Genomic DNA, 12,984 nt, shown 5'->3' with positions numbered 1-12,984 from the left:
CTTTTTTTATCAATTATTAGAAATTTCAGGCGACCCCAGACATTCAAAACAGAGACTTTTATTTGCTAAAATTAATTTGTTTTTGATCATGGTAATAGTTTGCTGTAATATGTTGTAAATAAACGTTAATTTTAGATCACATTTAGGCTATATAATGTAAATTTTTATTTGTAAGTTTTCTTTTTTTTTTTTTTTTTATCAATTATTAGAAATTTCAGGCGACCCCAGACATTCAAAACAGAGACTTTTTATTTGCTAAAATTAATTTGTTTTTGATCGTGTAATAGTTTGCTATAATATGTTGCAAATAAACATTAATTTTAGATAACATTTAGGTTATATAATGTAAATTTTTATTAGTAACTTTTAATTTTTTATCAATTACAAGAAATTTCAGGCGACCCCATTTGAATTCCAGGCGACCTCACGTGGGGTCCCGACCCCAAGGTTGAAAAACACTGGGTTAATTCAACAACTCTTAAGTCCAAGTGAAATCACCGCAAACAAAAAGACCAACATTCTTAGTCTCATTCAAGGAAACGTTTCCTTCCTGATTTGTGACTTTCTCTGTGTGACTCAGTGTAAAGTCGTCTTCAGACATTCTGACTTCTGTTGTGTCACTGAGATAATAACCCAAGGCCTTATCGTGCTCCTCAATGTTTGGAAGGGTTGACTGTCATCCTCCTCCCACTTACTGCGCTGAAGAAACAATTCAATTCAAGTCTTGGGGTAGAGCAGGGAGCGATCATGGGACAAGGAGTGAACGCTGGGGACACCAACAATCAGCCGACACTATTAGACAGATGGATGTGAGCGCTCCTGACCTAGACAGGCTAAAAGCTCTGAGTCATGTGACCAGTGGATTAGCGTTAGCCCAACTGAAAGAGGGAGGAGGTTAGGGTTCATGTCACCACATGCTTCCTGATCACTTCCCTTTGAATGTGTTTCCCTTTTTCTATCACGGTAAAACATGCCTCATCCTCGTGTTTGCCTTTTCTTGCCTTTCTATGACATTATTCACATGACTTTAACCCTTTCGTGCATGAATTACAAGAACCTTAATGGGTCAAAACACAGTCATGTCCAGTCAGAGAGAGAATTTGAATTGATTGCTATTCTAACGTTTATTTCACTTTAACCCTTTCATGCATAGTGATCACTCCAGTGGACAGTTATTTTACAGCTGTTCTCTTGTATTTTCATGGGTTTTGTTGTTTTAGTTTCATATCAGCCAACACAGTGGACGCTTATGCACCATCCCATAATAATACACTGACATTCACACCATTACTGTAACTTGGCTGTTCTTGATAAACCTAAACTGCAGTGACGTGTTTGAGTGTAAATCATTTGCAAATAAAAATTGGGAATATGATAAAATGCGAAAAAACATCAGATTAGCTGCGTTAAAAATGTTTTTATTTTATGTTTATGTTTATGCATTTGGCAAATGCTTTTTTCCAAAGCGACTTACAGGGGAAAACCAATTAAATCACTCAATCAATCAAATTTTATTTATATAATGCCAGATCACAAAAAAAGTTATCTCATTATCTCATATAGTTATCTCTATTTATTTATTTATTTTATTACCTCCGCCAAGGAGGTTATGTTTTTGCCAGGGTTTGTTTGTTTGTTTGTCTGTTAGTGTGCAACATAACTCAAAAAGTTATGGACAGATTTGGATGAAATTTTCAGGGTTTGTTGGAAATGGGATAAGGAAGAAATGATTAAATTTTGGTGGTGATCGGGGGTGGGGGGGCCCACGGGGGGGGCCACTGATCAGCCTTGGCGAAGGTCTGCGCTCTCCGAGTGCTTCTAGTTTTTTTTTTATTTTATGTGTTGTTTTCTTACTTGCTGTTTTTAATCACCTTTTATATGTTTCTTTTATAATGTTTTAAATGTGTTTCTTTTTGTTTCTTTTATTTCAATGTCCTGTGTGAAGCACCTTGAATTGCCTTGTTGCTGAAATGTGCTATACAAATAAACTTGCCTTGCCTTGCTTTGCCTTGCCTCATGACACTTTATATATAGAGTTGGTCGAAACTGGACTCTAAGCCAATTTACAGAAACCCAACAGAATATCAGTATATCACTTTCTGATATTCAAAAATTAAACACATGGTGTCCAGTGGAGTGGACATTTTTGGAACTCCACAAAAAATTATGAAAGTAAATTAGTTTTTTTATTGCTTTAACCAAAAAAAAATATTTTCATAAAAAAAAAAAAAAAAATCAAAATTATTTCAATCAAGGAAAAAAAGCATTCAAATGCAATTTTTTGGATCGTTTGTTTTTTTTTTTTTTTCATTCAAACACTTTTTTTATTGATTTTTTTTTTTTTTTTAATGTTAAAGCAATAAATAAACAAATCACCCTTCATTACAAAAACAGGTTTATTAAAAAAAAAAAAATTAATTGCATTGTTTTTTCATGCCTAAAGAGGAATTAAAACACTCGGGGAAAAAAATCTCGACGAAGGTTCTCATAATTCATGCATGAAAGGGTTAAAGTAGCTCCTTGTTGTGGATAATCCCTTGTGGTCTAACTAAAGCAAAAATGAATTTAAAAGTAAAAATGTGGGTCAAATTGTCTCTAAAATGTCCCGTCAGAGAGATTTTGAATACCATGTTTTGACCCTTATTGAGTTTTTTTTTTTTTTTCCTGAGTGTTTTTATTCCTCTTTAGGCCTGAAAAAAACAATGCAATTGAAGAATTTTTTATGAACTTATTTTTCATGGAGTTGCAAAAAAATATCCACTCAGCTGGACATCATGCATTTAATTTTTGAAGCAAAGAAACATGTATTTACTGATAGACTGTGTGAAAACTATGAAATAATTTTTCTTAATGCTGCTAATCTGATGTTTTGTCACATTTTAACATACTCTAATATTAGTTATTACTCATTATATGGAGATAATATGCAAAAAAACAAACAAACAAGTAAACAAAAAAACTGCAGTCTAATAACAATAACAAGCAATTGATTTACATTCGAACATGTTAGTGCAGATCAGGTTTATGAAGAACAGCAAAGTTATAGTAATGGTATGAATTGCAGAGTTTGGGATGATGCATAGGTGTCCACCAAGGTTATAATAGTTTTGGATTTTTCATTATAGTTTAGTTTTATTTAGTTTTGACTTTTTTTTCTCTAATTCATTTAGTTTTAATTAGTTTTTAGAGCAGGTTTGCTAGTTTTTATTAGTTTCTGTTATTTTATAAATGCTTAGTTTTACTTTAGTTTCACTTTTTCCTCATATCTTTTCTCTTCTTCTCCGTCGAATTCAAATAAATCCCAGACAGGACTCTGCTGCTTCAGCCCAACTTTAGTCTCCATATTTCCAGGTAGAGTGGGGACGAGAAGACGACTAAACGACAAGTGATGAGAAATGACGGACTGTTAAATATCATACGGTGCCAGCAGCTAAAATTGGTTGAGGGAAATAAATCGATTTCACATCAATCCGACATTGGCAAAGACGAAAACGAAGGGAATTTTATCCATAATTTTTATACGTTTCAGTTAGTTTTATAAGCACACAATACAGTTTCAGTTAGTTATTGTTTTTTTTTTTGTTTAATTATAGCGTTTATTTATTTCAGTTAACGAAAATGTTTTTACAATTCTAGTTTTCGTCATTTCGTTAGTTTTCGTTAAGGATAACCTTGGCGTCCACTGTGTTGGCTGATATGGAACTAAAACAAAAAAAAACAAACAAAAAAAAAAAAAATCCAAGAATATACAAGAGAACAGCTGTAGAATAACTGTCACTATGGATGAAAGGGTTAAACTTCTGCAGGTTCTCCTTATAGGCAAAGTGATTTTTTTGTTTGTTTGTTTGTGTGTGTGCTTCTCTTTCTCTTTTTTTCACGATCCCACCCTTTTCTGTCATCGGTGGAGGAACCCCACGCTAAGCATTCATGCATAAATGATTCTGACACCTTTGACTCATAGCTCAGTCAGATCAAAACCAGGGCTTTAATCGGCTTGCTTCCTGCTACTCATGATGTCAATGCTGAGAACATTTATCCTGTGTTGTCCTTCAAGGCTACCCCCCCCCCCCCCCCATCACCACCCACCCCTCCCATCTTTCAGTGCTCAAATTTTCTCATCAGTCGTGCAGGCTCTTTCTAAACCCTACACTTGTCGGGCAGCAGTAAGTAAAAAAAGCCCAGGAACCCTGCCATGCGCTGTGCTATGCCGAGAGCACATGGCACAGCGTGCTCGTAGGATAAACGATTTCCCCGTCTCCCATGCACCTCCTGCATCTGGGTCTTTCTGTCAGGACACAGTGTGCCAGCCAATTCATGCCTGGTGAGCATGCTACCACCCTGTGCCAACTCAAAAACAACCCAGTTTTCATAGAAACCTGGGGAAATCCTCCCTCCACCGCTCACCACGCACAGCAGTCACAGTGGAAGTGACACAGGGTGCATGCAGCGTTACATTCAGCGTGCCAGCAGGGTTAAATGTGAAGAGGCACTGACCATTATTTCATCATAATCACCAATAAAAAGATTATTTTAAAAAGAACTAGCAATGATGGACTACTATTAAGGCAGAATCCTTTATCCAGGACCGGTTCAAACCAAGGTTATTATCAACGAAAACTAGAATTGTAAAAACATTTTCGTTAACTGAAATAAATAAAAACTGTAATTAAAAGAAAAAAAAAAAACATAACTCACTGAAACTGTATTTTGTGCTTATAAAACTAACTAAAACAGATAAAAATTATGGATAAAATTCCCTTCGTTTTCGTCTTTGTCAGCGTCAGATTGAAACGAAATCAATTTATTTCCCTTAAGCAATTTTAGCTGCTGGCACCATATGATATTTAACGGTCCGACACTTCTAACCACTTGTGGTTTCCAGTCGTCTTCTGGTCCCCACTCTACCTGGATACATGGAGACTAAAGTTGGGAGAAAGCAGCAGAGTCCTGTCTGGGATTTATTTGAACATGATGGAGAAAAACATAACAGATATGAAAAAACTAAAGCATTTAGAAAATAATGAAAACTAATAAAAACTAGCAAACCTGCTCTAAAAACGAATTAAAACTAACTGAATTAGAGAAAAAAAAAGTCAAAACTAAATAAAACTAAACTATAATGAAAAATTCAACACTATTAGAACCTTGGTTCAAACCTTAAGTCAAACCCAAATTAGTTTAAAACATCAGAATTCTACTACAACGGTCAAGGAATTATTTAGTTTGACCACCATTCTTAAATTGCTTGTGATTACCCTTTTGGTTCTGACGTAATCATTTAAGCACAAAAAAAGCACCCAAAGCCAAATGGGAATATGTCTGTAAAATATTTTCTTCCATGAAAAAAGGACTGACGTGTTACATTCAGCGTGCCAGCAGGGTTAAATGTGAAGAGGCACTGATGATTATTTCATCGTAACCACCAATAAAAAGATTTTTTAAAAAGAATGAGCAATGATGGACTACTATTAAGGCTGAATCCTTTATCCAGGACCGGTTCAAACCAAGGTTATTATCGTTAACAAAGTCAAACCCAAATTGGTTAAAAAAATTTGAATTCTACTACAACGGTGGAGGAATTATTTAGTTTGACCACCATTCTTAAATTGCTGGTGATTATCCTTTTGGTTCTGAAGTAATAATTTAAGCACAAAAAAAGCACCCAAAACCAAACATAAAATATTTTCTTCCTTGAAGAAAGGACTGATTCATAAGCAGCCACAAAACTCCTCCAAACCTATTTAAAACCGCTTTAAGGGGGATTTACAAATGCTGGGGGCAAAGTCAGTGTCAACTGGGGACTCTAGAAGACACATATATCCGCCCGATATGCAGATTTTTTTCAATATCAGCCATCTGAGTGATTTTTCTTTTTGAAAGCCAATATTTGATCAGTTGTAAAAATGTAATAAGATATTTGATCAGGCACCTGTGTGGGCAGCACTTGAAGTTCAATAAATGTTAAAAGAGTACTATGTGTATTAATAATTTAATGTATATTGCTGCATAAAAATCTTGATTATCTGAGTGTTTCAATTGTATTTTATGGTCAATGTGGTTAAAAAAGGAAACAAATGTTCAGAGAACGCAAACCTCTGCCATGCACCCTGAACAGTGTGCACGTGCACATCAACTATTTCTTTTTAAATTCAACAGTTTCCAGGTTGTTCCATTCAGCAGAAAAAGTTGAAGCTTGGTACCAGTCATGTGTATGTCAAATTATATTAAATTCCAATCAATATTTGTTGAGTTGTAATGAAAAATGTGTGGTAAATGGGATTTTCAATGTTAAACTGAAATGTCCACAGAGTCCACATTCCACAGTGGATGCAGACAATTTTGTGCCAAATACAAGATATTGTTATAAGCTACAGCTGGATCAAATTGAAGGCTAATCAGAGTTGTTTTGAATTTTTTAAGAATTTTTGAAAATTACTCAATGATGAGAGATAGGTTAATTAGAGATTTTGTGACCTTGCTGTGACCTTGAACTTTGGCCTACTTGGCCCAAAATTTAATGGGTTGGTTCCAGGGCCTAGGGCCTATCTGTGGGCACAATCTGGTAAAGATAGTTGGAATAGTTTTCCCGTAAAGTTGCTAACAAACAAACATGCAAACAAACAAACACACAAAGCAAAGTGATTACAATACCTCCTAGCGGAGGTAAAAAAAAAAAAAAAACAATCGGCCTTAAATATCGGCTTCAAAAATCGGCCCTAAATATCGGCTTCAAAAATCGGCTGTAGATCTCGGCCATCTGCTGACTAAATTGTTTAAAATGGGCATCGGCCTTAGAAAAACTCCTATCAGTCGACCTCTACTTGCTGGTGTATCTGTATACAAACACATCGCTCTTTTCAAAGCAGCATTGAACTGAGAAAAAAAAAAAAAAAAAAAAGCCAACTGATGCATATCAGGAAAATGTAATCACAACTGTACGCTCTTCTGTATAGAATGTCTTGGAAATGACAGAGACATCAAAGCGTCAGTGACATTTCTGGTTTGTTTGTTAGTAAGCAGCACACGGGGTCTTAAAGGGGCTTTTGTACGGTACAGCACTGGCAGTCAGCTTTATATTGACCTTTATGAACCTTTTCATCCCTCACACCAAGGCCGATCAACAACCACACACCTGAAAATAACAAATTCAACTATTTCACAATGAAAATCCACTTCACGTTGAATTTACAATGAATTTACTGACAGTTTTGTGTCTTATGTGAGACTCCATGAACAGACAAATGAAGTTATTTATCAGTTTTTCTCTCTGTTTTCTCTTATAAAACCACTACATAAATGCATTTTCTGTGTATTTTTGAAGCTCAAAACTCATTGTAATTATAGCATTAATGTTAACTTGAACCCTTTCATGCATACTGGTCGCTACAGTGGACAGGTAGTACTACAGCGGTTCTCTTGTATATTTATGGATTTTGTTGTTTTGTTTTTTGCACATATCTTTATTAAAGTTTGAAGACACTACATACCTTTTCTGACATGAATTGGTAACATTGTGTAGATCTCCATTAAGCGTAATAGTTATAGTTTTCACTCAGTTTATCAGTAAATACATGTTTCTTTGCTTCAAAAATTAAACGCATGGTGTCCAGCTGAGTGGACATTTTTGCAACTTCATGAAAAATAGGTTCATAACATTTTTTTAAATTATTATTATTATTACTAGAGCTGCAACCGATTAACCAACTAGGTGCTTGAAGTCAAAGCAAAAAGTCCCGATTTGATTAATCGACTCAAATTGATTGAAGGGAGATATTCTGTTGCAGTTTTCCTGAATTGAAGCTTCTTTGTGCGTCACAATAAGCGTCCATGTGAAACACAACAGTGGAACCAATGTTTAACAGCAGAGAAATGACGGAAACAAAGCTTTGAGTCAGGAGAATTGTGGTTGAATGATTTTTTTGGATCACTTTGAGTCGATTAATCAGTTGCAACTCTAATTTTTACTATTTTTTATGTATTTTTTAACTTTTTATAAAAAAATTTCATCAGAAATTTTTCAATCACATTGTTTTTTTCATGTTTAAAGAGAAATGAAAACACTCAGGAAAAAAATCTTGATTAAGGTTCTCATAATTCATGCATGAAAGGATTAAATCAGCTGATCTAGACATTATTTTGTTAAAACTGCACCAATGAATAAACCTGTTGTGTGTTTGCATTTACATCTTTATCTGTGGTAGCTACACAAGTCAGAGAACAAAGTACAATATTTGCGTGTTTGTTTGTTTGTTTGTTAGCAACTTTACGGGAAAACTATTCCAACCATCTTTACCAAACTGTACCCACAGTTAGGCCTAGGCCCTGGGACCAACCCAAAAAAATAATTCAACCACAATTCTCCTGACTCAAAGTTTTGTTTCCGTCATTTCTCTGCTGTTAAACATTGGTTCCACTGTTGTGTTTCACAATAAGCGTCCGTGTGAAACACAACAGTGGAACCAACGTTTAACAGCAGAGAAATGACGGAAACAAAGCTTTGAGTCAGGAGAATTGTGGTTGAATGATTTTTTTTGGATCACTTTGAGTCAATTAATCGGTTGCAGCTCTGATAATTACAATTTTGTTTTTGAATGTATTATTATTATTTATTTATTTATTATATTTTATTTTACTTTTTTTTTTTTTTCATAAGAAATTTTCCAATCACATTGTTTTTTCATGTTTAAAGAGAAAACACTCAGGAAAAAAAAAAAATCTTGATTAAGGTTCTCATAATTTGTGCATGAAAGGGTTAAATTAGCTGATCTAAACATTATTTTGTTAAAACTACACAAATGAATCAACCTGTTGTGTGTTTGCATTTACATCTTTATCTGTGGTAGCTACACAAGTCAGAGAACAAAGTACAATATTTATCTTTTCATACAAACACACACACACAAAACAGCAACCTGTCTATGTACAAGTATTTACCACCTTTAGTTACTCTTATAATAACGTACATTTTCTTTCAATTATTTTTATCCATAAAAGTGTAGCCTTCCTGTCAGCCGCAGGTTTTGGCCCTGTCTCTGCTTAAGGTGGGTCAAGTGGATTTTAATAGAGTTATAAAGAACAACTTAGGCGTTTTATGACCCCCCCCATGACAATACCTAGTCCTTATCATTACAGGGGGTGAGAATAACGCAGCGTTTACATGCCATAAAGTTACTCCTTTTTACACACTGAAGTGCCACCAGCCCCTCAGAGTATAAAAACGTGACAGCAAACTCATATCCGCAGGGATTATTTCACAATTATTTCAACAAATAAACTGCCTGTTGATTCTGCAACACACACAAGACATATGGAAAAGTAGCGGAATAAAAGCAAATAATTATAATAATATGAACACGCGTAATGGAAGTGGTGTCTGTGTGCGCACACGGAGAAGCGCCTCCGCACGCGCACACTCGCACAGTTTGTTTACAAAGCGCTGTCACAATATTCTTTCGCAACGAACCCCCTTCAGTGTGGGACGATGGGAGGACGTTTGCGTCTTGAAGGGAAAAGCGGATTTAAAAAGGCGTCAAAGTGGCGCACCTACCTCTGTGGAGCGACTGGAGCCGTTGTCCTGTTTCATAAAAGTCAGGGAGAGGCTGCAGCGACGGGAGCAACCGACAACAGTAATCTCTCAATTAGTCCGACAGAGGTCTAGTTTAGTTCGACCTACACTTCTCTCTCTCTCTCTCTCTCTCTCTCTCTCTCTCTCTCTCTCTCTCTCCCTCTCTCTCTCTCAAACCGCCCACTTCCGGCGGGTCTTGCATGTCTGACAGGAATAGCAGTTTGTGTTGAATTCCGCTCCGGTGTTCATTGATACCGGACTGAACTTTTCCTCCGGTGAGTCTGTCCGGTGTGGATCTGAAAACTTCTGCACAAAGTTAGTCCTGTGGATTTAGATGAAGTTTATTCACTCCAACAGCTTCAGTTCAACTCAGTGGATCACCCCCACCCCACTAACCCCCAAAAACTGGAAAACAGCGACACCCTCTGGTTATTTATTTAGCTGTTATTTTATTTATAGATTTTGTTTTTTCATTTATTTATTTTGGCTAAAATTTGCTTAGAGGTCTTATTTCTGTCTTTGTGCATAAGAAATCAATATAAGTGAATCCCCAAAGGAACTTTGTGTTGGTAAATGCAAGTTATGCAAATTTACAGGATTTCAGTTCTGTTGCAACATGTTGATGGTCATATGAACTATGTTTTCAGCTCAAAAATGTCCAATTTCATCACAATTAATGCTATATTTTCATGTCACAAATGGCCAAGTTATATTTGAACTGAATTTACCTGAAAATAAATATTCTATTCTTTTAGATTCCTCAGTTTTTCTTACAAGATTATATCCTACATATCACATGTTTTATTTTTACAGGTTGCAATATGGAGTATGGTGCTGATCCATCCTGCTTATGTTACGCCAATACATACATTAAGAATGTCACATGTCACTTTTGAAATCAACAGTTTTCAAATAATAAGCATTTTTATAAAGAAATAACAATTCTATATTGTTATTTACTCTTTAGTATGATGATAAACTATACAATAAATAATTCTGATCCTAGTTTTTGCACAGGGATCATTAGTGTAAACGGTGACATGGCTGCTGAGCATCAGTATGATGGGATCTGTAACAACCATGTCACATCCGTCCACTGCCACATTTTGTGTTTTTGTGTCAGCTGTTATTGTTTTAGATCCACAATACTAACATTTATGAATAAGAGGAGAATTAGCAATAGTAAGTATATAAGTTTATTACTAATAAAGTACTGGTACTGACCAGATCATCATGGGTAATGTCACGTCCATCCACCAGCAAAAGTTTTCACATACACGTGCTATTCAAAATCCAATATTTCTGAAAATATAGCTTCCACTGTCAAAAAATATCAGTAGTCTGTGCACAAATGTATTAGCATTATTTCAACACAGTTCTATGCATTTCTTACAACTTTTTTTATTGACAAAAATGGCCACTCATTTGACCCCCTAAGTAAATTTTAGCCTATTTATTTATTTATTTATTTATTTATTTAACTAAAGAATAACCTGCCTGGTTTAATCAAGCATACTGTGATAATTTTATGCTCTAATGCAAACATTGAAATAAATAGGCCTAAATAAATCAATAAAAATTATAAATATATTTCAATAAAAGTAAATAAAATGATTTAATCTTCATAACACAACACTACTAATAATACTAATGAATATAATACTAACAACCAACAATAATAAGAAGATGGAGATTAAATAAGTGTACAAAATGCTAAAACACTGATCATACATACATACATACATACATACATACATACATACATACATACATACATACATAAACAATGATAATAAATGAATAAAAAAATTCTACATATATATCAATAGAAGTAAATAAAATCATATTAATGTCGATAACACAACACTACTAATACCACAATAATTATAATACTAACAACCAACAATAATAAGAAGATGGAGATTAAATAAGTGTACAAAATACTAAAACACTGGTAATAGATAGATAGATAGATAGATAGATAGATAGATAGATAGATAGATAGATAGATAGATAGATAGATAGATAGATAGATAGATAGATAGATAGATAGATAGATAGATAGATAGATAGATAGATAGATAGATAGACGGTAATTACTTAATTTCCCTCCCCACATTGATGTTAAAGACTCATTATTTCTGATTCTCAAAAACACACAGTCGTGTTTTCATCCCAACAATAATTTCCTGGATACTTGACCAACCCTCGACCATAACCACAACATGCCTGAAGCTACAAACACTTGGTAATCCAAGAATGTAATGATTTACTCCAGGGGTGTCAAACTCATTTTAGTTCAGGGGCCACATTCAGCTAAATTAGATCTGCAGTGGGCCGAACCAGGAAAATAATAACATAATAATATATAATTAATGTCAACTCCAAACTTTTCTCTATGTTTTAGAACGAAACAAGAAAATTTACATGATGAAAAGGTTTAGATCTACAAACTATCCTTTCAGAAGATGTGAATAACATGAACAAACTGAAAAAATCTCTGTAATTTTGACAATATCATGCCTCAGTTTATCATTTCCACATGTTCATTATAACTTACAGATCACAGTGGATCTACAAACACATAAAACATTCACTAACAGGCAGAATATTGTTAAAATTGTACTTCTCTTTAGACATTTCAGGTTATTTACATTTTTATTTGCAAAATTATACTTTGTTTTAGTGTAAATACATGAAAAATATTTACATTTACAAAGAGAAACATTTGGAGTTGTCATTATTTATTTGTTATTATGATAGTATTTGACTGGTCCTGCACACTGGAGATTGAATTGGTCTGAATGTGGAACCTGAACTAAAAGGATTGTTCATTTCTTCAGTGTAATTTTTGCATTTCACACATTTATCCCAAGGGCCGGACTGGACCCTTTGGTGGGCCGGATTTGGCCCCCGGGCCGCATGTTTCACACCTGTGATTTATTCTATTGGTGAACTGCAATTTTCTCCTAAAGGGAACAAGGAGTCCCCATATGTGACAGATTTACATCCCCATAACACTCATCCACAACACACACACACACACACACACACACACACAGTCGACCAAATCAGTCACAACGCTGCATCCTGTTGCAACTTCATTGATTCTCCAGATTGACTGGCTGTGGGCCAGAAATGAAAGGGTGACAGTTGCTTCCTCAGACAGCTGACTCAGCAGCTGCTGACTGTAATAGTTGTAGATCTCCACCCCTGAACCCCTGCCCCCACACTCACAAACCAGTCTGGGTTCATTTCCTATTACAGTGTCAACACAACACAACAAACATACACTGTAAAAAAAAATCTGTAATTTAACAGAATTTTCACTGTTTATTTTACAGATTTATCCTGTATTTTTAAGATACGGAAAAATATCAATGAAATGACAAAAATAGACTGTGATTTTACATGTCAAA

General features: G+C 34.8%; 1 protein-coding gene across 1 annotated transcript in view; it reads right to left on the bottom strand.

Annotated features, from left to right (window-relative positions):
* The window catches only part of LOC115423493 (signal transducer and activator of transcription 5B-like), a 172,266-nt gene extending 162,555 nt beyond the window's left edge, over positions 1–9,711 (bottom strand). Inside the window, 1 exon segment of the mRNA XM_030140332.1 lies at positions 9,548–9,711. The gene's annotated coding sequence lies outside the window, so the exon portion shown is untranslated.
* Positions 9,712–12,984: the final 3,273 nt, after the last annotated feature.

Source organism: Sphaeramia orbicularis, chromosome 8 (genome assembly GCF_902148855.1).
Source record: "Sphaeramia orbicularis chromosome 8, fSphaOr1.1, whole genome shotgun sequence".
Lineage (NCBI taxonomy): Eukaryota > Metazoa > Chordata > Actinopteri > Kurtiformes > Apogonidae > Sphaeramia > Sphaeramia orbicularis.
Note: the sequence above shows the minus strand (reverse complement) of the source record. Positions and strands in the feature narration are given on the sequence as shown.